The sequence below is a fragment of the Taudactylus pleione genome, unplaced genomic scaffold (genome assembly GCF_031769625.1).
Source record: "Taudactylus pleione unplaced genomic scaffold, aTauple2 ptg000050l, whole genome shotgun sequence".
Taxonomy (NCBI): Eukaryota; Metazoa; Chordata; class Amphibia; order Anura; family Myobatrachidae; genus Taudactylus; species Taudactylus pleione.
In genome coordinates this window covers 1,264,033-1,290,770 of record NW_028284452.1, presented here as the reverse complement: position 1 = coordinate 1,290,770, position 26,738 = coordinate 1,264,033, and the positions used below count along the sequence as shown (strand labels likewise).

The 26,738-nt window shown below is 39.2% G+C and overlaps 32 non-coding genes across 32 annotated transcripts; all 32 read right to left on the bottom strand.

The window, feature by feature from the left end:
• Positions 1-1,349: 1,349 nt before the first annotated feature.
• On the bottom strand, positions 1,350-1,422 carry TRNAV-CAC (transfer RNA valine (anticodon CAC)). Its single transcript has one exon. It is a non-coding gene; the product is annotated as a tRNA-Val (tRNA).
• Positions 1,423-2,646: 1,224 nt separating this feature from the next.
• On the bottom strand, positions 2,647-2,719 carry TRNAV-AAC (transfer RNA valine (anticodon AAC)). The gene has a single exon. It is a non-coding gene; the product is annotated as a tRNA-Val (tRNA).
• A 1,311-nt stretch (positions 2,720-4,030) lies between these two features.
• Positions 4,031-4,103, bottom strand: TRNAV-CAC (transfer RNA valine (anticodon CAC)). The gene has a single exon. It is a non-coding gene; the product is annotated as a tRNA-Val (tRNA).
• A 1,253-nt stretch (positions 4,104-5,356) lies between these two features.
• TRNAV-AAC (transfer RNA valine (anticodon AAC)) lies at positions 5,357-5,429 on the bottom strand. Its single transcript has one exon. It is a non-coding gene; the product is annotated as a tRNA-Val (tRNA).
• Positions 5,430-6,461: 1,032 nt separating this feature from the next.
• Positions 6,462-6,534, bottom strand: TRNAV-CAC (transfer RNA valine (anticodon CAC)). Its single transcript has one exon. It is a non-coding gene; the product is annotated as a tRNA-Val (tRNA).
• Positions 6,535-7,592: 1,058 nt separating this feature from the next.
• TRNAV-AAC (transfer RNA valine (anticodon AAC)) lies at positions 7,593-7,665 on the bottom strand. Its single transcript has one exon. It is a non-coding gene; the product is annotated as a tRNA-Val (tRNA).
• A 270-nt stretch (positions 7,666-7,935) lies between these two features.
• Positions 7,936-8,008, bottom strand: TRNAV-AAC (transfer RNA valine (anticodon AAC)). Its single transcript has one exon. It is a non-coding gene; the product is annotated as a tRNA-Val (tRNA).
• A 726-nt stretch (positions 8,009-8,734) lies between these two features.
• Positions 8,735-8,807, bottom strand: TRNAV-CAC (transfer RNA valine (anticodon CAC)). Its single transcript has one exon. It is a non-coding gene; the product is annotated as a tRNA-Val (tRNA).
• A 1,058-nt stretch (positions 8,808-9,865) lies between these two features.
• On the bottom strand, positions 9,866-9,938 carry TRNAV-AAC (transfer RNA valine (anticodon AAC)). The gene has a single exon. It is a non-coding gene; the product is annotated as a tRNA-Val (tRNA).
• Positions 9,939-10,208: 270 nt separating this feature from the next.
• TRNAV-AAC (transfer RNA valine (anticodon AAC)) lies at positions 10,209-10,281 on the bottom strand. Its single transcript has one exon. It is a non-coding gene; the product is annotated as a tRNA-Val (tRNA).
• A 564-nt stretch (positions 10,282-10,845) lies between these two features.
• On the bottom strand, positions 10,846-10,918 carry TRNAV-CAC (transfer RNA valine (anticodon CAC)). The gene has a single exon. It is a non-coding gene; the product is annotated as a tRNA-Val (tRNA).
• A 270-nt stretch (positions 10,919-11,188) lies between these two features.
• Positions 11,189-11,261, bottom strand: TRNAV-CAC (transfer RNA valine (anticodon CAC)). Its single transcript has one exon. It is a non-coding gene; the product is annotated as a tRNA-Val (tRNA).
• Positions 11,262-12,444: 1,183 nt separating this feature from the next.
• On the bottom strand, positions 12,445-12,517 carry TRNAV-CAC (transfer RNA valine (anticodon CAC)). The gene has a single exon. It is a non-coding gene; the product is annotated as a tRNA-Val (tRNA).
• Positions 12,518-14,809: 2,292 nt separating this feature from the next.
• Positions 14,810-14,882, bottom strand: TRNAV-CAC (transfer RNA valine (anticodon CAC)). The gene has a single exon. It is a non-coding gene; the product is annotated as a tRNA-Val (tRNA).
• A 1,211-nt stretch (positions 14,883-16,093) lies between these two features.
• TRNAV-AAC (transfer RNA valine (anticodon AAC)) lies at positions 16,094-16,166 on the bottom strand. The gene has a single exon. It is a non-coding gene; the product is annotated as a tRNA-Val (tRNA).
• A 270-nt stretch (positions 16,167-16,436) lies between these two features.
• On the bottom strand, positions 16,437-16,509 carry TRNAV-AAC (transfer RNA valine (anticodon AAC)). The gene has a single exon. It is a non-coding gene; the product is annotated as a tRNA-Val (tRNA).
• A 270-nt stretch (positions 16,510-16,779) lies between these two features.
• On the bottom strand, positions 16,780-16,852 carry TRNAV-AAC (transfer RNA valine (anticodon AAC)). The gene has a single exon. It is a non-coding gene; the product is annotated as a tRNA-Val (tRNA).
• Positions 16,853-16,932: 80 nt separating this feature from the next.
• On the bottom strand, positions 16,933-17,005 carry TRNAV-CAC (transfer RNA valine (anticodon CAC)). Its single transcript has one exon. It is a non-coding gene; the product is annotated as a tRNA-Val (tRNA).
• Positions 17,006-17,575: 570 nt separating this feature from the next.
• On the bottom strand, positions 17,576-17,648 carry TRNAV-AAC (transfer RNA valine (anticodon AAC)). Its single transcript has one exon. It is a non-coding gene; the product is annotated as a tRNA-Val (tRNA).
• A 1,398-nt stretch (positions 17,649-19,046) lies between these two features.
• Positions 19,047-19,119, bottom strand: TRNAV-AAC (transfer RNA valine (anticodon AAC)). Its single transcript has one exon. It is a non-coding gene; the product is annotated as a tRNA-Val (tRNA).
• A 576-nt stretch (positions 19,120-19,695) lies between these two features.
• On the bottom strand, positions 19,696-19,768 carry TRNAV-AAC (transfer RNA valine (anticodon AAC)). Its single transcript has one exon. It is a non-coding gene; the product is annotated as a tRNA-Val (tRNA).
• A 498-nt stretch (positions 19,769-20,266) lies between these two features.
• Positions 20,267-20,339, bottom strand: TRNAV-AAC (transfer RNA valine (anticodon AAC)). Its single transcript has one exon. It is a non-coding gene; the product is annotated as a tRNA-Val (tRNA).
• Positions 20,340-20,609: 270 nt separating this feature from the next.
• Positions 20,610-20,682, bottom strand: TRNAV-AAC (transfer RNA valine (anticodon AAC)). Its single transcript has one exon. It is a non-coding gene; the product is annotated as a tRNA-Val (tRNA).
• A 233-nt stretch (positions 20,683-20,915) lies between these two features.
• Positions 20,916-20,988, bottom strand: TRNAV-CAC (transfer RNA valine (anticodon CAC)). The gene has a single exon. It is a non-coding gene; the product is annotated as a tRNA-Val (tRNA).
• A 569-nt stretch (positions 20,989-21,557) lies between these two features.
• On the bottom strand, positions 21,558-21,630 carry TRNAV-CAC (transfer RNA valine (anticodon CAC)). The gene has a single exon. It is a non-coding gene; the product is annotated as a tRNA-Val (tRNA).
• Positions 21,631-21,710: 80 nt separating this feature from the next.
• On the bottom strand, positions 21,711-21,783 carry TRNAV-CAC (transfer RNA valine (anticodon CAC)). The gene has a single exon. It is a non-coding gene; the product is annotated as a tRNA-Val (tRNA).
• Positions 21,784-22,724: 941 nt separating this feature from the next.
• TRNAV-AAC (transfer RNA valine (anticodon AAC)) lies at positions 22,725-22,797 on the bottom strand. Its single transcript has one exon. It is a non-coding gene; the product is annotated as a tRNA-Val (tRNA).
• Positions 22,798-23,678: 881 nt separating this feature from the next.
• On the bottom strand, positions 23,679-23,751 carry TRNAV-CAC (transfer RNA valine (anticodon CAC)). The gene has a single exon. It is a non-coding gene; the product is annotated as a tRNA-Val (tRNA).
• Positions 23,752-24,320: 569 nt separating this feature from the next.
• Positions 24,321-24,393, bottom strand: TRNAL-CAA (transfer RNA leucine (anticodon CAA)). The gene has a single exon. It is a non-coding gene; the product is annotated as a tRNA-Leu (tRNA).
• An 80-nt stretch (positions 24,394-24,473) lies between these two features.
• On the bottom strand, positions 24,474-24,546 carry TRNAV-CAC (transfer RNA valine (anticodon CAC)). The gene has a single exon. It is a non-coding gene; the product is annotated as a tRNA-Val (tRNA).
• A 941-nt stretch (positions 24,547-25,487) lies between these two features.
• TRNAV-AAC (transfer RNA valine (anticodon AAC)) lies at positions 25,488-25,560 on the bottom strand. The gene has a single exon. It is a non-coding gene; the product is annotated as a tRNA-Val (tRNA).
• Positions 25,561-26,590: 1,030 nt separating this feature from the next.
• Positions 26,591-26,663, bottom strand: TRNAV-CAC (transfer RNA valine (anticodon CAC)). The gene has a single exon. It is a non-coding gene; the product is annotated as a tRNA-Val (tRNA).
• Between the last annotated feature and the right edge of the window lie 75 nt (positions 26,664-26,738).

Genomic DNA, 26,738 nt, shown 5'->3' with positions numbered 1-26,738 from the left:
TTAGGCGAATGTGATAACCACTACACTACAGAAACTGCCTCTGTGGGGACGGAAAAGAATTGAACCTGGAAGAGCCATAGTAACAGAATACTCTTAAAATCATAATGTAAAAGTATGTTTCTGCCCAGTTTCGAAATGGGGACCCTTCACGTGTGAGGCGAACGTGATAACCACTACACTACAGAAACTGCCTCTGCAAAAACGGAAAAGTATTGCACCTAGAAGAGCCATAGTAACAGAATTAAAATCATAACGTAAAAGTATGTTTCTGCCTAGTTTCGAACAGGGGACCTTTCGCGTGTGAGGAGAATGTGATAACCACTACACTACAGAAACTGCTTCTGCGAGGACGGAAAAGTATTGAACCTGGAAGAGCCATAGTAACAGAATACTATTTTTCTGCCCAGTTTCGAACTGGTGACCTTTCGCGTGTGAGGCGAACATGATAACCACTACACTACAGAAACTGCCTCTGCAGGGACAGAAAAATATTGAACCTGGAAGACCCATAGTAACAGAATACTCTTAAAATCATAACGTAAAAGTATGTTTCTGCCCACTTTCAAACTGGGGACCTTTTGCGTGGGAGGCGAATGTGATAACCACTTCACTACAGAAACTGCGTCTGTGCCAACGGAAAAGTATTGAAACTGGAAGAGCCATAGTAACAGAATACTAATAAAATCATAAAGTAAAAGTATGTTTCTGCCTACTTTCAAACTGAGGACCTTTCGCATATGAGATGAATATGATAACCACTACACTACAAAAACTGCCTCTTGGAGAACTGAAAAGAATTAAACTCGGAAGTGCAATTTGCATATGGGCTTTCAAAAATATTTTTTCTGCTAATAGTAACAGAAAAATCCTAAAATCATAAATAAAAATAAAGGTTCTGTCCAGTTTCAAACTGGGGACCTTTCGCGTGTGAGGCGAACGTGATAACCACTACACTACAGAAACTGCCTCTGCTGGGACAGAAAAGTATTGAACATGGAAGACCCATAGTAAAAGAATCCTCATAAAATCATAAAGTAAAAGTATGTTTTTGCCCACTTTCAAACTGGGGACCTTTCGCGTGTGAGGCGAATGTGATAACCACTACACTACAGAAACTGCATCTGCGGGGACAGAAAAGTATTGAACCTGGAAGACCCATAGTAAAAGAATCCTCATAAAATCATAAAGTAAAAGTATGTTTTTGCCCACTTTCAAACTGGGGACCTTTCGCGTGTTAGGCGAATGTGATAACCACTACACTACAGAAACTGCCTCTGTGGGGACGGAAAAGTATTGAACCTGGAAGAGCCATAGTAACAGAATACTCTTAAAATCATAATGTAAAAGTATGTTTCTGCCCAGTTTCGAAATGGGGACCTTTCGCGTGTGAGGCGAACGTGATAACCACTACACTACAGAAACTGCCTCTGCAAAAACGGAAAAGTATTGCACCTGGAAGAGCCATAGTAACAGAATTAAAATCATAACGAAAAAGTATGTTTCTGCCTAGTTTCTAACAGGGGACCTTTCGCGTGTGAGGTGAACGTGATAACCACTACACTACAGAAACTGCTTCTGCGAGGACGGAAAAGTATTGAACCTGGAAGAGCCATAGTAACAGAATACTGTTAAAATCATAACGTAAAAGTATTTTTCTGCCCAGTTTTTCTGGGCAGTTTCGAACTGGGGACCTTTCGCGTATGAGGCGAACGTGATAACCACTACACTACAGAAACTGCTTCTGCGAGAACGGAAAAGTATTGAACCTGGAAGAGCCATAGTAACAGAATACTCTTAAAATCATAACGTAAAAGTATGTTTCTGCCCACTTTCAAACTGGGGACCTTTCGCGTGGGAGGCGAATGTGATAACCACTACACTACAGAAACTGCCTCTGCGGGTACGGAAAAGTATTGAACCTGGAAGAGCCATAGTAACAGAATCCTCATAAAATCATAAAGTAAAAGTATGTTTCTGCCCACAATCAAACAGAGGACCTTTCGCATATGAGATGATTGTGATAACCACTACACTACAAAAACTGCCTCTTGGGGAAAGGAAAAGAATTAAACTTGGATGTGCAATTTGCATATGGGCTTTCAAAAATATGTTTTCTGCTAATAGTAACAGAAAAATCCAAAATTAAAAAAAAATTCTGCCCAGTTTCAAAAAAGGGACCTTTCACGTGTAAGGCGAAAGTGATAACCACTACACTACAGAAACTGCATCTGTGGGGTTGGAAAAGTATTGAACCGGGAAGAGCCATAGTAACAGAATACTCTTAAAATCATAAAGTAAAAGTAAATTTCTGCCCAGTTTCAAACAGGGGACCTTTCGCGTGTGAGGCGAACGTGATAACCACTACACTACAGAAACAGCCTCTTGAGGAGTGGCAAAGTATTGAACCTGGAAGAGCCATGGTTATAGAATACTCATAAAATCATAAAGTAAAAGTATGTTTCTGCCTACTTTCAAACTGAGGACCTTTCGCATATGAGATGAACATGATAACCACTACACTACGAAAACTGCCTCTTGGGGAACAGAAAAGAATTAAACTTGGAAGTGCAATTTGCATATGGGCTTTCAAAAATATTTTTTCTGCTACTAGTAACAGAAAAATCATAAAATCATAAATAAAAAAAATGTTTCTGCCCAGTTTCAAACTGGGGACCTTTCGCGTGTTAGGCGAACGTGATAACCACTACACTACAGAAACTGCCTCTGTGGGGTTGGAAAAGTATTGAACCTGGAAGACCCATAGTAACAGTATCCTCATAAAAACATAAAGTAGAAGTATTTTTCCTTCCACTTTCAAACTGGGGACCTTTTGCTTGTTTGGCGAATGTGATAACCACTACACTACAGAAACTGCCTCTGTGGGTACGGAAAAGTAATGAACCTGGAAGAGCCATAGTAACAGAATACTCTTAAAATCATAACTTAAAAGTATGTTTTTGCCCAGTTTCAAACTGGGAACTTTTTGCGTGTTAGGCGAACGTGATAACCACTACACTACAGAAACTGCGTCTGTGCCAACGGAAAAGTATTGAAACTGGAAGAGCCATAGTAACAGAATACTAATAAAATCATAAAGTAAAAGTATGTTTCTGCCTACTTTCAAACTGAGGACCTTTCGAATATGAGATGAATATGATAACCATTACACTACAAAAACTGCCTCTTGGAGAACTGAAAAGAATTAAACTCGGAAGTGCAATTTGCATATGGGCTTTCAAAAATATTTTTTCTGCTAATAGTAACAGAAAAATCCTAAAATCATAAATAAAAAAAAAGGTTCTGCCCACTTTCAAACTGGGGACCTTTCGCGTGTGAGGCGAACGTGATAACCACTACACTACAGAAACTGCCGCTGAAGGAAAGTAAAGTATTGAACTGGAAGACCCATAGTAAAAGAATCCTCATAAAATCATACAGTAAAAGTATGTTTTTGCCCACTTTCAAACTGGGGACTTTTCGCGTGTGAGGCGAACGTGATAACAACTACACTACAGAAACTGCCTCTGCGGGGACAGAAAAGTATTGAACCTGGAAGACCCATAGTAAAAGAATCCTCATAAATCATAAAGTAAAAGTATGTTTTTGCCCACTTTCAAACTGGGGACCTTTCGCGTGTTAGGCGAATGTGATAACCACTACACTACAGAAACTGCCTCTGTGGGGACGGAAAAGTATTGAACCTGGAAGGGCCATAGTAACAGAATACTCTTAAAATCATAATGTAAAAGTATGTTTCTGCCCAGTTTCGAAATGGGGACCCTTCACGTGTGAGGCGAACGTGATAACCACTACACTACAGAAACTGCCTCTGCAAAAACGGAAAAGTATTGCACCTAGAAGAGCCATAGTAACAGAATTAAAATCATAACGTAAAAGTATGTTTCTGCCTAGTTTCGAACAGGGGACCTTTCGCGTGTGAGGTGAATGTGATAACCACTACACTACAGAAACTGCTTCTGCGAGGACGGAAAAGTATTGAACCTGGAAGAGCCATAGTAACAGAATACTATTTTTCTGCCCAGTTTCGAACTGGGGACCTTTCGCGTGTGAGGCGAACATGATAACCACTACACTACAGAAACTGCCTCTGCAGGGACAGAAAAATATTGAACCTGGAAGACCCATAGTAACAGAATACTCTTAAAATCATAACGTAAAAGTATGTTTCTGCCCACTTTCAAACTGGGGACCTTTTGCGTGGGAGGCGAATGTGATAACCACTTCACTACAGAAACTGCGTCTGTGCCAACGGAAAAGTATTGAAACTGGAAGAGCCATAGTAACAGAATACTAATAAAATCATAAAGTAAAAGTATGTTTCTGCCTACTTTCAAACTGAGGACCTTTCGCATATGAGATGAATATGATAACCACTACACTACAAAAACTGCCTCTTGGAGAACTGAAAAGAATTAAACTCGGAAGTGCAATTTGCATATGGGCTTTCAAAAATATTTTTTCTGCTAATAGTAACAGAAAAATCCTAAAATCATAAATAAAAATAAAGGTTCTGTCCAGTTTCAAACTGTGGACCTTTCGCGTGTTAGGCGAACGTGATAACCACTACACTACAGAAACTGCTTCTGCGAGAACGGAAAAGTATTGAACCTGGAAGAGCCATAGTAACAGAATACTCTTAAAATCATAACGTAAAAGTATGTTTCTGCCCACTTTCAAACTGGGGACCTTTCGCGTGGGAGGCGAATGTGATAACCACTACACTACAGAAACTGCCTCTGTGGGTACGGAAAAGTATTGAACCTGGAAGAGCCATAGTAACAGAATCCTCATAAAATCATAAAGTAAAAGTATGTTTCTGCCCACAATCAAACAGAGGACCTTTCGCATATGAGATGATTGTGATAACCACTACACTACAAAAACTGCCTCTTGGGGAAAGGAAAAGAATTAAACTTGGATGTGCAATTTGCATATGGGCTTTCAAAAATATTTTTTCTGCTAATAGTAACAGAAAAATCCAAAATTAAAAAAAAATTCTGCCCAGTTTCAAAAAAGGGACCTTTCACGTGTAAGGCGAAAGTGATAACCACTACACTACAGAAACTGCATCTGTGGGGTTGGAAAAGTATTGAACCGGGAAGAGCCATAGTAACAGAATACTCTTAAAATCATAAAGTAAAAGTAAATTTCTGCCCAGTTTCAAACAGGGGACCTTTCGCGTGTGAGGCGAACGTGATAACCACTACACTACAGAAACAGCCTCTTGGGGAACAGAAAAGAATTAAACTTGGAAGTGCAATTTGCATATGGGCTTTCAAAAATATTTTTTCTGCTACTAGTAACAGAAAAATCATAAAATCATAAATAAAAAAAATGTTTCTGCCCAGTTTCAAACTGGGGACCTTTCGCGTGTTAGGCGAACGTGATAACCACTACACTACAGAAACTGCCTCTGTGGGGTTGGAAAAGTATTGAACCTGGAAGACCCATAGTAACAGTATCCTCATAAAAACATAAAGTAGAAGTATTTTTCTGCCCACTTTCAAACTGGGGACCTTTTGCTTGTTTGGCGAATGTGATAACCACTACACTACAGAAACTGCCTCTGTGGGTACGGAAAAGTAATGAACCTGGAAGAGCCATAGTAACAGAATACTCTTAAAATCATAACGTAAAAGTATGTTTCTGCCCAGTTTCAAACTGGGAACTTTTTGCGTGTTAGGCGAACGTGATAACCACTACACTACAGAAACTGCGTCTGTGCCAACGGAAAAGTATTGAAACTGGAAGAGACATAGTAACAGAATACTAATAAAATCATAAAGTAAAAGTATGTTTCTGCCTACTTTCAAACTGAGGACCTTTCGAATATGAGATGAATATGATAACCATTACACTACAAAAACTGCCTCTTGGAGAACTGAAAAGAATTAAACTCGGAAGTGCAATTTGCATATGGGCTTTCAAAAATATTTTTTCTGCTAATAGTAACAGAAAAATCCTAAAATCATAAATAAAAAAAAAGGTTCTGCCCACTTTCAAACTGGGGACCTTTCGCGTGTGAGGCGAACGTGATAACCACTACACTACAGAAACTGCCTCTGAAGGACAGTAAAGTATTGAACTGGAAGACCCATAGTAAAAGAATCCTCATAAAATCATAAAGTAAAAGTATGTTTTTGCCCACTTTCAAACTGGGGACTTTTCGCGTGTGAGGCGAACGTGATAACCACTACACTACAGAAACTGCCTCTGCGGGGACAGAAAAGTATTGAACCTGGAAGACCCATAGTAAAAGAATCCTCATAAATCATAAAGTAAAAGTATGTTTTTGCCCACTTTCAAACTGGGGACCTTTCGCGTGTTAGGCGAATGTGATAACCACTACACTACAGAAACTGCCTCTGTGGGGACGGAAAAGTATTGAACCTGGAAGGGCCATAGTAACAGAATACTGTTAAAATCATAATGTAAAAGTATGTTTCTGCCCAGTTTCGAAATGGGGACCTTTCGCGTGTGAGGCGAACGTGATAACCACTACACTACAGAAACTGCCTCTGCAAAAACGGAAAAGTATTGCACCTGGAAGAGCCATAGTAACAGAATTAACATCATAACGTAAAAGTATGTTTCTGCCTAATTTCAAACAGGGGACCTTTCGCGTGTGAGGTGAACGTGATAACCACTACACTACAGAAACTGCTTCTGCGAGGACGGAAAAGTATTGAACCTGGAAGAGCCATAGTAACAGAATACTCTTAAAATCATAACGTAAAAGTATTTTTCTGCCCAGTTTCGAACTGGGGACCTTTCGCGTGTGAGGCAAACGTGATAACCACTACACTACAGAAACTGCCTCTGCAGGGACGGAAAAATTTTGAACCTGGAAGACCCATAGTAACAGAATACTCTTAAAATCATAACGTAAAAGTATGTTTCTGCCCACTTTCAAACTGGGGACCTTTCGCGTGGGAGGCGAATGTGATAACCACTACACTACAGAAACTGCCTCTGCGGGTACGGAAAAGTATTGAACCTGGAAGAGCCATAGTAACAGAATCCTCATAAAATCATAAAGTAAAAGTATGTTTCTGCTCACTATCAAACAGAGGACCTTTCACATATGAGATGATTGTGATAACCACTACACTACAAAAACTGCCTCTTTGGGAAAGGAAAAGAATTAAACTTGGATGTGCAATTTGCATATGGGCTTTCAAAAATATTTTTTCTGCTAATAGTAACAGAAAAATCCAAAACAAAAAAAAAATTTAGCCCAGTTTCAAAATAGGGACCTTTCACGTGTAAGGCGAAAGTGATAACCACTACACTACAGAAACAGCCTCTTGTGGAGTGGCAAAGTATTGAACCTGGAAGAGCCATGGTTATAGAATACTCTTAAAATCATAATGTAAAAGTATGTTTCTGCCCACTTTCAAACTGAGGATCTTTCGCATATGAGATGAACGTGATAACCACTACACTACGAAAACTGCCTCTTGGGGAACGGAAAAGAATTAAACTTGGAAGTGCAATTTGCATATGGGCTTTCAAAAATATTTTTTCTGCTACTAGTAACAGAAAAATCCTTAAATCATAAATAAAAAAAATGTTTCTGCCCAGTTTCGAACTGGGGACCTTTCGCGTGTTAGGCGAACGTGATAACCACTACACTACAGAAACTGTCTCTGCGGGGTTGGAAAAGTATTGAACCTGGAAGATCCATAGTAACAGAATACTCATAAAATCATAAAGTAAAAGTATGTTTCTGCCTACTTTCAAACTGAGGACCTATCGCATATGAGATGAACGTGATAACCACTACACTACGAAAACTGCCTCTTGGGGAACGGAAAAGAATTAAACTTGGAAGTGCAATTTGCATATGGGCTTTCAAAAATATTTTTTCTGCTACTAGTAACAGAAAAATCCTAAAATCATAAATAAAAAAAATGTTTCTGCCTAGTTCCGAACTGGGGACCTTTCGCGTGTTAGGCGAACGTGATAACCACTACACTACAGAAACTGCCTCTGCGGGGTTTGAAAAGTATTGAACCTGGAAGATCCATAGTAACAGAATCCTCATAAAATCATAAAGTAAAAGTATGTTTCTGCCCACTATCAAACAGAGGACCTTTCACATATGAGATGATTGTGATAACCACTACACTACAAAAACTGCCTCTTGGGGAAAGGAAAAGAATTAAACTTGGATGTGCAATTTGCATATGGGCTTTCAAAAATATTTTTTCTGCTAATAGTAACAGAAAAATCCTAAAATCATAAATAAAAAAAAAGGTTCTGCCCACTTTCAAACTGGGGACCTTTCGCGTGTGAGGCGAACGTGATAACCACTACACTACAGAAACTGCCTCTGAAGGACAGTAAAGTATTGAACTGGAAGACCCATAGTAAAAGAATCCTCATAAAATCATAAAGTAAAAGTATGTTTTTGCCCACTTTCAAACTGGGGACTTTTCGCGTGTGAGGCGAACGTGATAACCACTACACTACAGAAACTGCCTCTGCGGGGACAGAAAAGTATTGAACCTGGAAGACCCATAGTAAAAGAATCCTCATAAATCATAAAGTAAAAGTATGTTTTTGCCCACTTTCAAACTGGGGACCTTTCGTGTGTTAGGCGAATGTGATAACCACTACACTACAGAAACTGCCTCTGTGGGGACGGAAAAGTATTGAACCTGGAAGGGCCATAGTAACAGAATACTGTTAAAATCATAATGTAAAAGTATGTTTCTGCCCAGTTTCGAAATGGGGACCTTTCGCGTGTGAGGCGAACGTGATAACCACTACACTACAGAAACTGCCTCTGCAAAAACGGAAAAGTATTGCACCTGGAAGAGCCATAGTAACAGAATTAACATCATAACGTAAAAGTATGTTTCTGCCTAATTTCAAACAGGGGACCTTTCGCGTGTGAGGTGAACGTGATAACCACTACACTACAGAAACTGCTTCTGCGAGGACGGAAAAGTATTGAACCTGGAAGAGCCATAGTAACAGAATACTCTTAAAATCATAACGTAAAAGTATTTTTCTGTCCAGTTTCGAACTGGGGACCTTTCGCGTGTGAGGCAAACGTGATAACCACTACACTACAGAAACTGCCTCTGCAGGGACGGAAAAATTTTGAACCTGGAAGACCCATAGTAACAGAATACTCTTAAAATCATAACGTAAAAGTATGTTTCTGCCCACTTTCAAACTGGGGACCTTTCGCGTGGGAGGCGAATGTGATAACCACTACACTACAGAAACTGCCTCTGCGGGTACGGAAAAGTATTGAACCTGGAAGAGCCATAGTAACAGAATCCTCATAAAATCATAAAGTAAAAGTATGTTTCTGCTCACTATCAAACAGAGGACCTTTCACATATGAGATGATTGTGATAACCACTACACTACAAAAACTGCCTCTTTGGGAAAGGAAAAGAATTAAACTTGGATGTGCAATTTGCATATGGGCTTTCAAAAATATTTTTTCTGCTAATAGTAACAGAAAAATCCAAAACAAAAAAAAAATTTAGCCCAGTTTCAAAATAGGGACCTTTCACGTGTAAGGCGAAAGTGATAACCACTACACTACAGAAACAGCCTCTTGTGGAGTGGCAAAGTATTGAACCTGGAAGAGCCATGGTTATAGAATACTCTTAAAATCATAATGTAAAAGTATGTTTCTGCCCACTTTCAAACTGAGGATCTTTCGCATATGAGATGAACGTGATAACCACTACACTACGAAAACTGCCTCTTGGGGAACGGAAAAGAATTAAACTTGGAAGTGCAATTTGCATATGGGCTTTCAAAAATATTTTTTCTGCTACTAGTAACAGAAAAATCCTTAAATCATAAATAAAAAAAATGTTTCTGCCCAGTTTCGAACTGGGGACCTTTCGCGTGTTAGGCAAACGTGATAACCACTACACTACAGAAACTGTCTCTGCGGGGTTGGAAAAGTATTGAACCTGGAAGATCCATAGTAACAGAATACTCATAAAATCATAAAGTAAAAGTATGTTTCTGCCTACTTTCAAACTGAGGACCTATCGCATATGAGATGAACGTGATAACCACTACACTACGAAAACTGCCTCTTGGGGAACGGAAAAGAATTAAACTTGGAAGTGCAATTTGCATATGGGCTTTCAAAAATATTTTTTCTGCTACTAGTAACAGAAAAATCCTAAAATCATAAATAAAAAAAATGTTTCTGCCTAGTTCCGAACTGGGGACCTTTCGCGTGTTAGGCGAACGTGATAACCACTACACTACAGAAACTGCCTCTGCGGGGTTTGAAAAGTATTGAACCTGGAAGATCCATAGTAACAGAATCCTCATAAAATCATAAAGTAAAAGTATGTTTCTGCCCACTATCAAACAGAGGACCTTTCACATATGAGATGATTGTGATAACCACTACACTACAAAAACTGCCTCTTGGGGAAAGGAAAAGAATTAAACTTGGATGTGCAATTTGCATATGGGCTTTCAAAAATATTTTTTCTGCTAATAGTAACAGAAAAATCCAAAATAAAAAAATTCAGCCCAGTTTCAAAATAGGGACCTTTCACGTGTAAGGCGAAAGTGATAACCACTACACTACAGAAACTGCCTCTGTGGGGTTGGAAAAGTATTGAACCGGGAAGAGCCATAGTAACAGAATACTCTTAAAATCATAAAGTAAAAGTAAATTTCTGCCCAGTTTCAAACAGGGGACCTTTCGCGTGTGAGGCGAACGTGATAACCACTACACTACAGAAACTGCCTCTTGTGGAGTGGCAAAGTATTGAACCTGGAAGAGCCATGGTTATAGAATACTCTTAAAATCATAATGTAAAAGAATGTTTCTGCCCAGTTTCGAACTGGGGACCTTTCGTGTGTGAGGCGAACGTGATAACCACTACACTACAGAAACTGCCTCTTGGGGAACGGAAAAGAATTAAACTTGGAAGTGCAATTTGCATATGGGCTTTCAAAAATATTTTTTCTGCTACTAGTAACAGAAAAATCCTAAAATCATAAATAAAAAAAATGTTTCTGCCCACTTTCAAACTGGGGACCTTTTGCTTGTTTGGCGAATGTGATAACCACTACACTACAGAAACTGCCTCTGTGGGTACGGAAAAGTAATGAACCTGGAAGAGCCATAGTAACAGAATACTCTTAAAATCATAACGAAAAAGTATGTTTCTGCCCAGTTTCGAACTGGGGACCTTTCGTGTGTGAGGCGAACGTGATAACCACTACACTACAGAAACTGTCTCTGGAGGGACGGAAAAATATTGAACCTGGAAGACCCATAGTAACAGAATACTCTTAAAATCATAACGTAAAAGTAAGTTTCTGCCAAGTTTCACACTGGGAACTTTTTGCGTGTTAGGCGAACGTGATAACCACTACACTACAGAAACTGCGTCTGTGCCAACGGAAAAGTATTGAAACTGGAAGAGCCATAGTAACAGAATACTAATAAAATCATAAAGTAAAAGTATGTTTCTGACTACTTTCAAACTGAGGACCTTTCGCATATGAGATGAATATGATAACCACTACACTACAAAAACTGCCTCTTGGAGAACTTAAAAGAATTAAACTTGGAAGTGCAATTTGGATATGGGCTTTCAAAAATATTTTTTCTGCTAATAGTAACAGAAAAATCCTAAAATCATAAATAAAAAAAAAGGATCTGCCCAGTTTCAAACTGGGTACCTTTCGCGTGTGAGGCGAACGTGATAACCACTACACTACAGAAACTGCCTCTGCAGGGACAGAATAGTATTGAACCTGGAAGACCCATAGTAAAAGAATCCTCATAAAATCATAAAGTAAAAGTATGTTTTTGCCCACTTTCAAACTGGCGACCTTTCGCGTGTGAGGCGAATGTGATAACCACTACACTACAGAAACTGCCTCTGCGGGGACAGAAAAGTATTGAACCTGGAAGACCCATAGTAAAAGAATCCTCATAAAATCATAAAGTAAAAGTATGTTTTTGCCCACTTTCAAACTGGGGACCTTTCGCGTGTTAGGCGAATGTGATAACCACTACACTACAGAAACTGCCTCTGTGGGGACGGAAAAGTATTGAACCTGGAAGAGCCATAGTAACAGAATACTCTTAAAATCCAAATGTAAAAGTATTTTTCTGCCCTGTTTCGAAATGGGGACCTTTCGCGTGTGAGGCGAACGTGATAACCACTACACTACAGAAACTGCCTCTGCAACAACGGAAAAGTATTGCACCTAGAAGAGCCATAGTAACAGAATTAAAATCATAACGTAAAAGTATGTTTCTGCCTAGTTTCGAACAGGGGACCTTTCGCGTGTGAGGTGGATGTGATAACCACTACACTACAGAAACTGCTTCTGCGAGGACGGAAAAGTATTGAACCTGGAAGAGCCATAGTAACAGAATACTCTTAAAATCATAGCGTAAAAGTATTTTTCTGCCCAGTTTCGAACTGGGGACCTTTCGCGTGTGAGGCGAACGTGATAACCACTACACTACAGAAACTGCCTCTGCAGGGCCAGAAAAATATTGAACCTGGAAGACCCATAGTAACAGAATACTCTTAAAATCATAACGTAAGAGTATGTTTCTGCCCACTTTCAAACTGGGGACCTTTCGCGTGGGAGGCGAATGTGATAACCACTTCACTACAGAAACTGCGTCTGTGCCAACGGAAAAGTATTGAAACTGGAAGAGCCATAGTAACAGAATACTAATAAAATCATAAAGTAAAAGTATGTTTCTGCCCAGTTTCGAAATGGGGACCTTTCGCGTGTGAGGCGACCGTGATAACCACTACACTACAGAAACTGCCTCTGCAAAAACGGAAAAGTATTGCACCTGGAAGAGCCATAGTAACAGAATTAAAATCATAACGTAAAAGTTTGTTTCTGCCTAGTTTCAAACAGGGGACCTTTCGCGTGTGAGGTGAATGTGATAACCACTACACTACAGAAACTGCTTCTGCGAGGATGGAAAAGTATTGAACCTGGAAGAGCCAAAGTAACAGAATACTCTTAAAATCATAACGTAAAAGTATTTTTCTGCCCAGTTTCGAACTGGGGACCTTTCGCATGGGAGGTGAACGTGATAACCACTACACTACAGAAACTGCCTCTGCAGGGACAGAAAAATATTGAACCTGGAAGATCTATAGTAACAGAATACTCTTAAAATCATAACATAAAAGTATGTTTCTGCCCACTTTCAAACTGGGGACCTTTCGCGTGGGAGGCGAATGTGATAACCACTTCACTACAGAAACTGCGTCTGTGCCAATGGAAAAGTATTGAAACTGGAAGAGCCATAGTAACAGAATACTAATAAAATCATAAAGTAAAAGTATGTTTCTGCCTACTTTCAAACTGAGGACCTTTCGCATATGAGATGAATATGATAACCACCACACTACAAAAACTGCCTCTTGGAGAACTGAAAAGAATTAAACTCGGAAGTGCAATTTGCATATGGGCTTCCAAAAATATTTTTTCTGCTAATAGTAACAGAAAAATCCTAAAATCATAAATAAAAAAAAAGGTTCTGCCCAGTTTCGAACTGGGGACCTTTCGCGTGTGAGGCGAACGTGATAACCACTACAATACAGAAACTGCCTCTGCAGGGACGGAAAAATATTGAACCTGGAAGACCCATAGTAACAGAATACTCTTAAAATCAAAACATAAAAGTATGTTTCTGCCCACTTTCAAACTGGGGACCTTTCGCGTGGGAGGCGAATGTGATAACCACTACACTACAGAAACTGCCTTTGTGGGTACGGAAAAGTATTGAACCTGGAATGAGCCATAGTAACAGAATACTCTTAAAATCATAACGTGAAAGTATGTTTCTGCCCAGTTTCGAAATGGGGACCTTTCGCGTGTGAGGCGATCGTGATAACCACTACACTACAGAAACTGCCTCTGCAGGGACAGAAAAATATTGAACCTGGAAGATCCATAGTAACAGAATACTCTTAAAATCATAACGTAAAAGTATGTTTCTGCCCACTTTCAAACTGGGGACCTTTCGCGTGGGAGGCGAATGTGATAACCACTTCACTACAGAAACTGCGTCTGTGCCAATGGAAAAGTATTGAAACTGGAAGAGCCATAGTAACAGAATACTAATAAAATCATAAAGTAAAAGTATGTTTCTGCCTACTTTCAAACTGAGGACCTTTCGCATATGAGATGAATATGATAACCACTACACTACAAAAACTGCCTCTTGGAGAACTGAAAAGAATTAAACTCGGAAGTGCAATTTGCATATGGGCTTTCAAAAATATTTTTTCTGCTAATAGTAACAGAAAAATCCTAAAATCATAAATAAAAAAAAAGGTTCTGCCCAGTTTCAAACTTGGGACCTCTCGCGTGTGAGGCGAACGTGATAACCACTACACTACAGAAACTGCCTCTGCAGGGACAGAAAAGTATTGAACCTGGAAGACCCATAGTAAAAGAATCCTCATAAAATCATAAAGTAAAAGCATGTTTTTGCCCACTTTCAAACTGGGGACCTTTCGCGTGTGAGGCGAATGTGATAACCACTACACTACAGAAACTGCCTCTGCGGGGACAGAAAAGTATTGAACCTGGAAGACCCATAATAAAAGAATCCTCATAAAATCATAAAGTAAAAGAATGTTTTTGCCCACTTTCAAACTGGGGACCTTTCGCGTGTTAGGTGAATGTGATAACCACTACACTACAGAAACTGCTTCTGCGAGGACGGAAAAGTATTGAACCTGGAAGTGCCATAGTAACAGAATACTCTTAAAATCATAACGTAAAAGTATTTTTCTGCCCAGTTTCGAACTGGGGACCTTTCGCGTGTGAGGCGAACGTGATAACCACTACACTACAGAAACTGTCTCTGCAAAAACGGAAAAGTATTGCACCTGGAAGAGCCATAGTAACAGAATTAAAATCATAACGTAAAAGTATGTTTCTGCCTAGTTTCGAACAGGGGACCTTTCGCGTGTGAGGTGAACGTGATAACCACTACACTACAGAAACTGCTTCTGTGAGGACGGAAAAGTATTGAACCTGGAAGAGCCATAGTAACAGAATACTCTTAAAATTATAACGTAAAAGTATTTTTCTGCCCAGTTTCGAACTGGGGACCTTTCGCATGTGAGGCAAACGTGATAACCACTACACTACAGAAACTGCCTCTGCAGGGACAGAAAAATATTGAACCTGGAAGACCCATAGTAACAGAATACTCTTAAAATCATAACGTAAAAGTGTGTTTCTGCCCACTTTCAAACTGGGGACCTTTCGCGTGGGAGGCGAATGTGATAACCACTACACTAAAGAAACTGCCTCTGTGGGTACGGAAAAGTATTGAACCTGGAAGAGCCATAGTAACAGAATCCTCATAAAATCATAAAGTAAAAGTATGTTTCTGCCCACTATCAAACAGAGGACCTTTCGCATATGAGATGATTGTGATAACCACTACACTACAAAAACTGCCTCTTGGGGAAAGGAAAAGAATTAAACTTGGATGTGCAATTTGCATATGGGCTTTCAAAAATATTTTTTCTGCTAATAGTAATAGAAAAATCCAAAATAAAAAAAAATTTCTGCCCAGTTTCAAAATAGGGACCTTTCACGTGTAAGGCGAAAGTGATAACCACTAAACTACAGAAACTGCCTCTGTGGGGTTGGAAAAGTATTGAACCGGGAAGAGCCATAGTAACAGAATACTCTTAAAATCATAAAGTAAAAGTAAATATCTGCCCAGTTTCAAACAGGGGACCTTTCGCTTGTGAGGCGAACGTGATAACCACTACACTACAGAAACAGCCTCTTGAGGAATGGCAAAGTATTGAACCTGGAAGAGCCATGGTTAGAGAATACTCTTAAAATCATAATGTAAAAGTATGTTTCTGCCCACTTTCAAACTGAGGATCTTTCGCATATGAGATGAACGTGATAACCACTACACTACAGAAACTGCCTCTTGGGGAACGGAAAAGAATTAAACTTGGAAGTGCAATTTGCATATGGGCTTTCAAAAATATTTTTTCTGCTACTAGTAACAGAAAAATCCTAAAATCATAAATAAAAAAAATGTTTCTGCCCAGTTTCGAACTGGGGACCTTTTGCGTGTTAGGCGAACGTGATAACCACTACACTACAGAAACTTCCGCTGCGCCGTTGGAAAAGTATTGAACCTGGAAGATCCATAGTAACAGAATACTCATAAAATCATAAAGTAAAAGTATGTTTCTGCCTACTTTCAAACTGAGGACCTTTCGCATATGAGATGAACGTGATAACCACTACACTACGAAAACTGCCTCTTGGGGAACGGAAAAGAATTAAACTTGGAAGTGCAATTTGCATATGGGCTTTCAAAAATATTTTTTCTGCTACTAGTAACAGAAAAATCCTAAAATCATAAATAAAAAAAATGTTTCTGCCCAGTTTCGAACTGGGGACCTTTCGCGTGTTAGGCGAACGTGATAACCACTACACTACAGAAACTGCCGCTGCAAGGTTGGAAAAGTATTGAACCTGGAAGATCCATAGTAACAGAATACTCATAAAATCATAAAGTAAAAGTATGTTTCTGCCTACTTTCAAACTGAGGACCTTTCGCATTTGAGATGAACGTGATAACCACTACACTACGAAAACTGCCTCTTGGGGAACGGAAAAGAATTAAACTTGGAAGTGCAATTTGCATATGGGCTTTCAAAAATATTTTTTCTGCTACTAGTAACAGAAAAATCCTAAAATCATAAATAACTAAAATGTTTCTGTCCAGTTTCGAACTGGGGACCTTTCGCGTGTTAGGCGAATGTGATAACCACTACACTACAGAAACTGCCTCTGTGGGTACGGAAAAGTAATGAACCTGGAAGAGCCATAGTAACAGAATACTCTTAAAATCATAACGAAAAAGTATGTTTCTGCCCAGTTTTGAACTGGGGACCTTTCGCGTGTGAGGCGACCGTGATAACCACTACACTACAGAAACTGCCTCTGCAAAAACTGAAAAGTATTGCACCTGGAAGAGCCATAGTAACAGAATTAAAATCATAACGTAAAAGTATGTTTCTGCCCAGTTTCGAACAGGGGACCTTTCGCGTGTGAGGTGAACGTGATAACCACTACACTACAGAAACAGCTTCTGCGAAGGTGGAAAAGTATTGAACCTGGAAGAGCCATAGTAACAGAATACTCTTAAAGTCATAACGTAAAAGTAATTTTCTGCCCAGTTTCGAACTGGGGACCTTTCGCGTGTGAGGTGAATGTTATAACCACTACACTACAGAAACTGCCTCTGCAGAGACAGAAAAATATTGAACCTGGAAGACCCATAGTAACAGAATACTCTTAAAATCATAACGTAAAAGTATGTTTCTGCCCTTTTCAAACTGAGGACCTTTCGCATATGAGATGAATGTGATAACCACTACACTACAAAAACTGCCTCTTGGGGAACGGAAAAGAATTAAACTTGGAAGTGCAATTTGCATATGGGCTTTCAAAAATATTTTTTCTGCTACTAGTAACAGAAAAATCCTAAAATCATAAATAAAAAAAAGGTTTCTGCCCAGTTTCGAACTGGAGACCTTTCGCGTGTTAGGCGAACGTGATAACCACTACACTACAGAAACTGCCTCTGCGGAGATGGAAAAGTATTGAACCTGGAAGACCCATAGTAACAGTATCCTCATAAAATCATAAAGTAAAAGTATGTTCCTGCCCACTTTCAAACTGGGGACCTTTCGCGTCTGAGGCGAATATGATAACCACTACACTACAGAAACTGCCTCTGTGGGTATGGAAAAGTATTGAACCTGGAAGAGCCTTAGTAACAGAATACTCTTAAAATCATAACGTAAAAGTATGTTTCTGCCGAGTTTCGAACTGGGGACCTTTCGCGTGTGAGGCGAACGGGATAACCACTACAGTACAGAAACTGCCCCTGCAGGGTTGGAAAAATATTGAACCTGGAAGACCCATAGTAACAGAATCCTCAAAAAATCATAAAGTAAAAGTATGTTTCTGCCCACTTTCAAACTGAGGACCTTTCGCATATGAGATGAACGTGATAACCACTACACTACAGAAACAGCCTCTTGTGGAGTGGCAAAGTATTGAACCTGGAAGAGCCAGTAACAGAATACTCTTAAAATCATAATGTAAAAGTATGTTTCTGCCCACTTTCAAACTGAGGACCTTTCGCATATGAGATGAATGTGATAACCACTACACGACAATAACTGCCTCTTGGGGAACGGAAAAGAATTAAACTTGGAAGTGCAATTTCCATATGGGCTTCCAAAATTATTTTTTAGACTAATAGTAACAGAAAAATCCTGAATAAAAAATAAATTTCTGCCCAGTTTCAAACAGGGGACCTTTTGCGTGTTAGACGAACGTGATAACCACTACACTACAGAAACAGCCTCTTGTGGAGTGGCAAAGTTTTGAACCTGGAAGAGCCATAGTAACAGAATACTCTTAAAATCAAGATGTAAAAGTATGTTTCTGCCCCACTTTCAAACTGAGGATCTTCCGCATATGAGATAAACGTGATAACCACTACACTACAGAAACTGCCTCTTGGGGAATGGAAAAGAATTAAACCAGGAAGTACAATTTGCATATGGGCTTTCAAAAATATTTTTTCTGCTAATAGTAACAGAAAAATCCTAAATAAAAAGAAATTTTCTGCCCAGTTTCAAACTGGGAACTTTTTGCATGTTAGGCGAACGTGATAACCACTACACTACAGAAACTGAGTCTGTGCCAATGGAAAAGTATTGAACCTGGAAGAGCCATAGTAACAGAATACTAATAAAATCATAAAGTAAAAGTATGTTTCTGCCTACTTTCAAACTGAGGACCTTTCGCATATGAGATGAATATGATAACCACTACACTACAAAAACTGCCTCTTGGAGAACTGAAAAGAATTAAATTCGGAAGGGCAATTTGCATATGGGCTTTCAAAAATATTTTTTCTGCTAATAGTAACAGAAAAATCCTAAAATCATAAATAAATAAAAAGTTTCTGCCCAGTTTCAAACTGGGGACCTTTCGCGTGTTAGGCGAACGTGATAACCACTACACTACAGAAACTGCCTCTGCGGGGACAGAAAAGTATTGAACCTGGAAGAACCACAGTAAAAGAATCCTCATAAAATCATAAAGTAAAAGTATGTTTTTGCCCACTTTCAAACTGGGGACCTTTCGCGTGTTAGGCGAATGTGATAACCACTACACTACAGAAACTGCCTCTGTGGGGACGGAAAAGTATTGAACCTGGAAGAGCCATAGTAACAGAATACTCTTAAAATCATAAAGTAAAAGTATGTTTCTGCCCAGTTTCGAACTGGGGACCTTTCGCATGTGATTCGAACGTGATAACCACTACACTACAGAAACTGCCTCTGCAAAAACGGAAAAGTATTGAACCTGGAAGACCCATAGTAACAGAATCCTCATAAAATCATAAAGTAAAAGTATGTTTCTGCCTACTTTCAAACTGAGGACCTTTCGCATATGAGATGAATGTGATAACCACTACACTACAAAAACTGCCTCTTGGGGAACGGAAAAGAATTAAACTTGGAAGTGCAATTTGCATATGGGCTTTCAAAAATATTTTTTCTGCTACTAGTAACAGAAAAATCCTAAAATCATAAATAAAAAAAATGTTTCTGCCCAGTTTTGAACTGGGGACCTTTCGCGTGTTAGGCGAACGTGATAACCACTACACTACAGAAACTGCCTCTGTGGGGATGGAAAAGTATTGAACCAGGAAGACCCATAGTAACAGTATCCTCATAAAATCATAAAGTAAAAGTAAGTTTCTGCCCACTTTCAAACTGGGGACCTTTCGCGTCTGAGGCGAATGTGATAACCACTACACTACAGAAACTGCCTCTGTGGGTATGGAAAAGTATCGAACCTGGAAGTGCCATAGTAACAGAATACTCTTAAAATCATAATGTAAAAGTATTTTTTTGCCCAGTTTCGAACTGGGGACCTTTCGCGTGTGAGGCGAACGTGATAACCACTACACTACAGAAACTGCCTCTGCAGGAATGGAAAAATATTGAACCTGGAAGACCCATAGTAACAGAATCCTCAAAAAATCATAAAGTAAAAGTATGTTTCTGCCCACTTTCAAACTGAGGACCTTTCGCATATGAGATGAACGTGATAACCACTACACTACAGAAACAGCCTATGCGGGGACGGAAAAGTATTGAAAGTAAAAGTATGTTTCTGCCCACTTTCAAACTGGGGACCTTTCGCGTGTTAGGCGAACGTGATAACCACTACACTACAGAAACTGCCTCTGTGGGGACGGAAAAGTATTGAACCTGGAAGAGCCATAGTAACAGAATACTAATAAAATCATAAAGTAAAAGTATGTTTCTGCCTACTTTCAAACTGAGGACCTTTCGCATATGAGATGAATTTGATAACCACTACACTACAAAAACTGCCTCTTGGGGAACGGAAAAGAATTAAACTTGGAAGTGCAATTTGCATATGGGCTTTCAAAAATATTTTTTCTGCTACTAGTAACAGAAAAATCCTAAAATCATAAATAATAAAAATGTTTCTGCCCAGTTTCCAACTGGGGACCTTTCGCGTGTTAGGCGAATGTGATAACCACTACACTACAGAAACTGCATCGTTGGAAATGGAAAAGTATTGCACCTGGAAGACCCATAGTAACAGAATCCTCATAAAATCATAAAGTAAAAGTATGTTTTTGCCCACTTTCAAACTGGGGACCTTTTGTGTGTTAGGCGAATGTGATAACCACTACACTACAGAAACTGCCTGTGTGGGGGACGGAAAGTATTGAACCTGGAAGAGCCATAGTAACAGAATACTCTTAAAATCATAACGTAAAAGTATGTTTCTGCCCAGTTTCGAACTGGGGACTTTTCGCGTGTGAGGCGAACGCGATAACCACTACACTACAGAAACTACCTCTGCGAGGACGTAAAAGTATTGAACCTGGAAGACCCATAGGTAACAGAATACTCATAAAATCATAAAGTAAAAGTATGTTTCTGCCCAATTTCAAACTGAGGATCTTTCGCATATGAGATGAATGTGATAACCACTACACTACAGAAACAGCCTCTTGTGGAGTGGCAAAGTTTTGAACCTGGAAGAGCCATAGTAACAGAATACTCTTAAAATCATAATGTAAAAGTATGTTTCTGCCCCACTTTCAAACTGAGGATCTTTCGCATATAAGATGAACGTGATAACCACTACACTACAGAAACTGCCTCTTGGGGAATGGAAAAGAATTAAACGTGGAAGTGCAATTTGCATTTGGGCTTTCAAAAAAATTTTTTCTGCTAATAGTAACAGAAAAATCCTAAATACAAAGAAATTTTCTGCCCAGTTTCAAACTGGGAACTTTTTGAGTGTTAGGCGAACGTGATAACCACTACACTACAGAAACTGCCTCTGTGGGGATGGAAAGTATTGAACCTGGAAGAGCCATACTAACAGCATACTCTTAAAATCATAACGTAACAGTATGTTTCTGCCCAGTTTCGAACTGGAGACCTTTTGCGTGTGAGGCAAACGTGATAACCACTACACTACAGAAACTGCCTCTGAGAGGATGGAAAAGTATTGCACCTGGAAGAGCCATAGTAACAGAATACTCTTAAAATCATAACATAAAAGTATGTTTCTGCCCAGTTTCGAACTGGGGACCTTTCGCGTGTGAGGCGAACATAATAACCACTACACTACAGAAACTACCTCTGCGAGGACGGAAAAGTATTGAACCTGGAAGACCCATAGTAACAGAATCCTCATAAAATCATAAAGTAAAAGTATGTTTCTGCCCACTTTCAAACTGAGGACCTTTCGCATATGAGATGAATGTGATAACCACTACACTACAATAACTGCCTCTTGAGGAACGGAAAATAATTAAACTTGTAAGTGCAATTTGCATATGGGCTTCCAATATTATTTTTTAGACTAATAGTAACAGAAAAATCCTGAATAAAAAATAAATTTCTGCCCAGTTTCAAACAGGGGACCTTTCGCGTGTTAGACGAACGTGATAACCACTACACTACAGAAACAGCCTCTTGTGGAGTGGCAAAGTATTGAACCTGGAAGAGCCATAGTAACAGAATACTCTTAAAATCAAAATGTAAAAGTATGTTTCTGCCCCACTTTCAAACTGAGGATCTTCTGCATATGAGATAAACGTGATAACCACTACACTACAGAAACTGCCTCTTGGGGAATGGAAAAGAATTAAACCTGGAAGTGCAATTTGCATATGGGCTTTCAAAAATATTTTTTCTGCTAATAGTACCAGAAAAATCCAAAATAAAAAGAAATTTTCTGCCCTGTTTCAAACTGGGAACTTTTTGCGTGTTAGGCGAACGTGATAACCACTACACTACAGAAACTGAGTCTGTGCCAACGGAAAAGTATTGAACCTGGAAGAGCCATAGTAACAGAATACTAATAAAATCATAAAGTAAAAGTATGTTTCTGCCTACTTTCAAACTGAGGACCTTTCGCATATGAGATGAATATGATAACCACTACACTACAAAAACTGCCTCTTGGAGAACTGAAAAGAATTAAACTCGGAAGGGCAATTTGCATATGGGCTTTCAAAAATATTTTTTCTGCTAATAGTAACAGAAAAATCCTAAAATCATAAATAAAAAAAAAGTTTCTGCCCAGTTTCAAACTGGGGACCTTTCGCGTGTTAGGCGAACGTGATAACCACTACACTACAGAAACTGCCTCTGCGGGGACAGAAAAGTATTGAACCTGGAAGACCCATAGTAAAAGAATCCTCATAAAATCATAAAGTAAAAGTATGTTTTTGCCCACTTTCAAACTGGGGACCTTTCGCGTGTTAGGCGAATGTGATAACCACTACACTACAGAAACTGCGTCTGTGGGGTCGGAAAAGTATTGAACCTGGAAAAGCCATAGTAACAGAATACTCTTAAAATCATAAAGTAAAAGTATGTTTCTGCCCAGTTTCGAACAGGGGACCGTTCGCGTGTAAGGCGAACATGATATCCACTACGCTACAGTAACTGCTTCTGCGAGGTTGGAAAAGTATTGAACCTGGAAGATCCATAGTAACAGAATCCTCATAAAATCATAAAGTAAAAGTATGTTTCTGCCTACTTTCAAACTGAGGACCTTTTGCATATGAGATGAATGTGATAACCACTGCACTACAAAAACTGCCTCTTGGGGAACGGAAAAGAATCAAACTTGGAAGTGCAATTTGCATATGGGCTTTCAAAATATTTTTTCTGCTACTAGTAACAGAAAAATCCTAAAATCCTAAATAAAAAAAATGTTTCTGCCCAGTTTTGAAATGGGGACCTTTCGCGTGTTAGGCGAACGAGATAACCACTACACTACAGAAACTGCCTCTGCGGGGATGGAAAAGTATTGAACCTGGAAGACCCATAGTAACAGTATCCTCATAAAATCATTGTGTAAAAGTATGTTTCTGCCCACTTTCAAACTGGGGACCTTTTGTGTGTTAGGCGAATGTGATAACCACTACACTACAGAAACTGCCTGTGTGGGGGACGGAAAGTATTGAACCTGGAAGAGCCATAGTAACAGAATACTCTTAAAATCATAACGTAAAAGTATGTTTCTGCCCAGTTTCGAACTGGGGACCTTTCGCGTGTGAGGCGAACGCGATAACCACTACACTACAGAAACTACCTCTGCAAGGACGGAAAAGTATTGAACCTGGAAGACCCATAGGTAACAGAATACTCATAAAATCATAAAGTAAAAGTATGTTTCTGCCCACTTTCAAACTGAGGATCTTTCGCATATGAGATGAATGTGATAACAACTACACTACAGAAACAGCCTCTTGTGGAGTGGCAAAGTATTGAACCTGGAAGAGCCATAGTAACAGAATACTCTTAAAATCATAATGTAAAAGTATGTTTCTGCCCCACTTTCAAACTGAGGATCTTTCGCATATGAGATGAACGTGATAACCACTACACTACAGAAACTGCCTCTTGGGGAATGGAAAAGAATTAAACGTGGAAGTGCAATTTGCATATGGGCTTTCAAAAATATTTTTTCTGCTAATAGTAACAGAAAAATCCTGAATAAAAAGAAATTTTCTGCCCAGTTTCAAACTGGGAACTTTTTGAGTGTTAGGCGAATGTGATAACCACTACACTACAGAAACTGCATCTGTGGGGATGGAAAGTATTGAACCTGGAAGAGCCATAGTAACAGCATACTCTTAAAATCATAACGTAAAAGTATGTTTCTGCCCAGTTTCGAACTGGAGACCTTTTGCTTTTGAGGCAAACGTGATAACCACTACACTACAGAAACTGCCTCCGAGAGGATGGAAAAGTATTGCACCTGGAAGAGCCATAGTAACAGAATACTCTTAAAATCATAACATAAAAGTATGTTTCTGCCCAGTTTCGAACTGGGGACCTTTCGCGTGTGAGGCGAACATAATAACCACTACACTACAGAAACTATCTCTGCGAGGATGGAAAAGTATTGAACCTGGAAGACCCATAGTAACAGAATCCTCATAAAATCATAAAGTAAAAGTATGTTTCTGCCCACTTTCAAACTGAGGACCTTTCGCATATGAGATGAATGTGATAACCACTACACTACAATAACTGCCTCTTGGGGAACGGAAAATAATTAAACTTGTAAGTGCAATTTGCATATGGGCTTCCAATATTATTTTTTAGACTAATAGTAACAGAAAAATCCTGAATAAAAAATAAATTCCTGCCCAGTTTCAAACAGGGGACCTTTCGCGTGTTAGACGAACGTGATAACCACTACACTACAGAAACAGCCTCTTGTGGAGCGGCAAAGTATTGAACCTGGAAGAGCCATAGTAACAGAATACTCTTAAAATCAAAATGTAAAAGTATGTTTCTGCCCCACTTTCAAACTGAGGATCTTCTGCATATGAGATAAACGTGATAACCACTACACTACAGAAACTGCCTCTTGGGGAATGGAAAAGAATTAAACCTGGAAGTGCAATTTGCATATGGGCTTTCAAAAATATTTTTTCTGCTAATAGTACCAGAAAAATCCAAAATAAAAAGAAATTTTCTGCCCTGTTTCAAACTGGGAACTTTTTGCGTGTTAGGCGAACGTGATAACCACTACACTACAGAAACTGAGTCTGTGCCAACGGAAAAGTATTGAACCTGGAAGAGCCATAGTAACAGAATACTAATAAAATCATAAAGTAAAAGTATGTTTCTGCCTACTTTCAAACTGAGGACCTTTCGCATATGAGATGAATATGATAACCACTACACTACAAAAACTGCCTCTTGGAGAACTGAAAAGAATTAAACTCGGAAGGGCAATTTGCATATAGGCTTTCAAAAATATTTTTTCTGCTAATAGTAACAGAAAAATCCTAAAATCATAAATAAAAAAAAAGTTTCTGCCCAGTTTCAAACTGGGGACCTTTCGCGTGTTAGGCGAACGTGATAACCACTACACTACAGAAACTGCCTCTGCGGGGACAGAAAAGTATTGAACCTGGAAGACCCATAGTAAAAGAATCCTCATAAAATCATAAAGTAAAAGTATGTTTTTGCCCACTTTCAAACTGGGGACCTTTCGCGTGTTAGGCGAATGTGATAACCACTACACTACAGAAACTGCGTCTGTGGGGTCGGAAAAGTATTGAACCTGGAAGAGCCATAGTAACAGAATACTCTTAAAATCATAAAGTAAAAGTATGTTTCTGCACAGTTTCGAACTGGGGACCTTTCGCATGTGATTCGAAAGTGATAACCACTACACTACAGAAACTGTCTCTTCAAAAATGGAAAAGTATTGCACCTGGAAGAGCCATAGTAACAGAATTAAAATCATAACGTAAAAGTATGTTTCTGCCCAGTTTCGAACAGGGGACCTTTCGCGTGTAAGGCGAACATGATATCCACTACGCTACAAAAACTGCTTCTGCGAGGTTGGAAAAGTATTGAACCTGGAAGATCCATAGTAACAGAATCCTCATAAAATCATAAAGTAAAAGTATGTTTCTGCCTACTTTCAAACTGAGGACCTTTTGCATATGAGATGAATGTGATAACCACTGCACTACAAAAACTGCCTCTTGGGGAACGGAAAAGAATCAAACTTGGAAGTGCAATTTGCATATGGGCATTCAAAAATATTTTTTCTGCTACTAGTAACAGAAAAATCCTAAAATCCTAAATAAAAAAAATGTTTCTGCCCAGTTTTGAAATGGGGACCTTTCGCGTGTTAGGCGAACGAGATAACCACTACACTACAGAAACTGCCTCTGCGGGGATGGAAAAGTATTGAACCTGGAAGACCCATAGTAACAGTATCCTCATAAAATCATTATGTAAAAGTATGTTTCTGCCCACTTTCAAACTGGGGACCTTTTGTGTGTTAGGCGAATGTGATAACCACTACACTACAGAAACTGCCTGTGTGGGGGACGGAAAGTATTGAACCTGGAAGAGCCATAGTAACAGAATACTCTTAAAATCATAACGTAAAAGTATGTTTCTGCCCAGTTTCGAACTGGGGACCTTTCGCGTGTGAGGCGAACGCGATAACCACTACACTACAGAAACTACCTCTGCGAGGACGGAAAAGTATTGAACCTGGAAGACCCATAGGTAACAGAATACTCATAAAATCATAAAGTA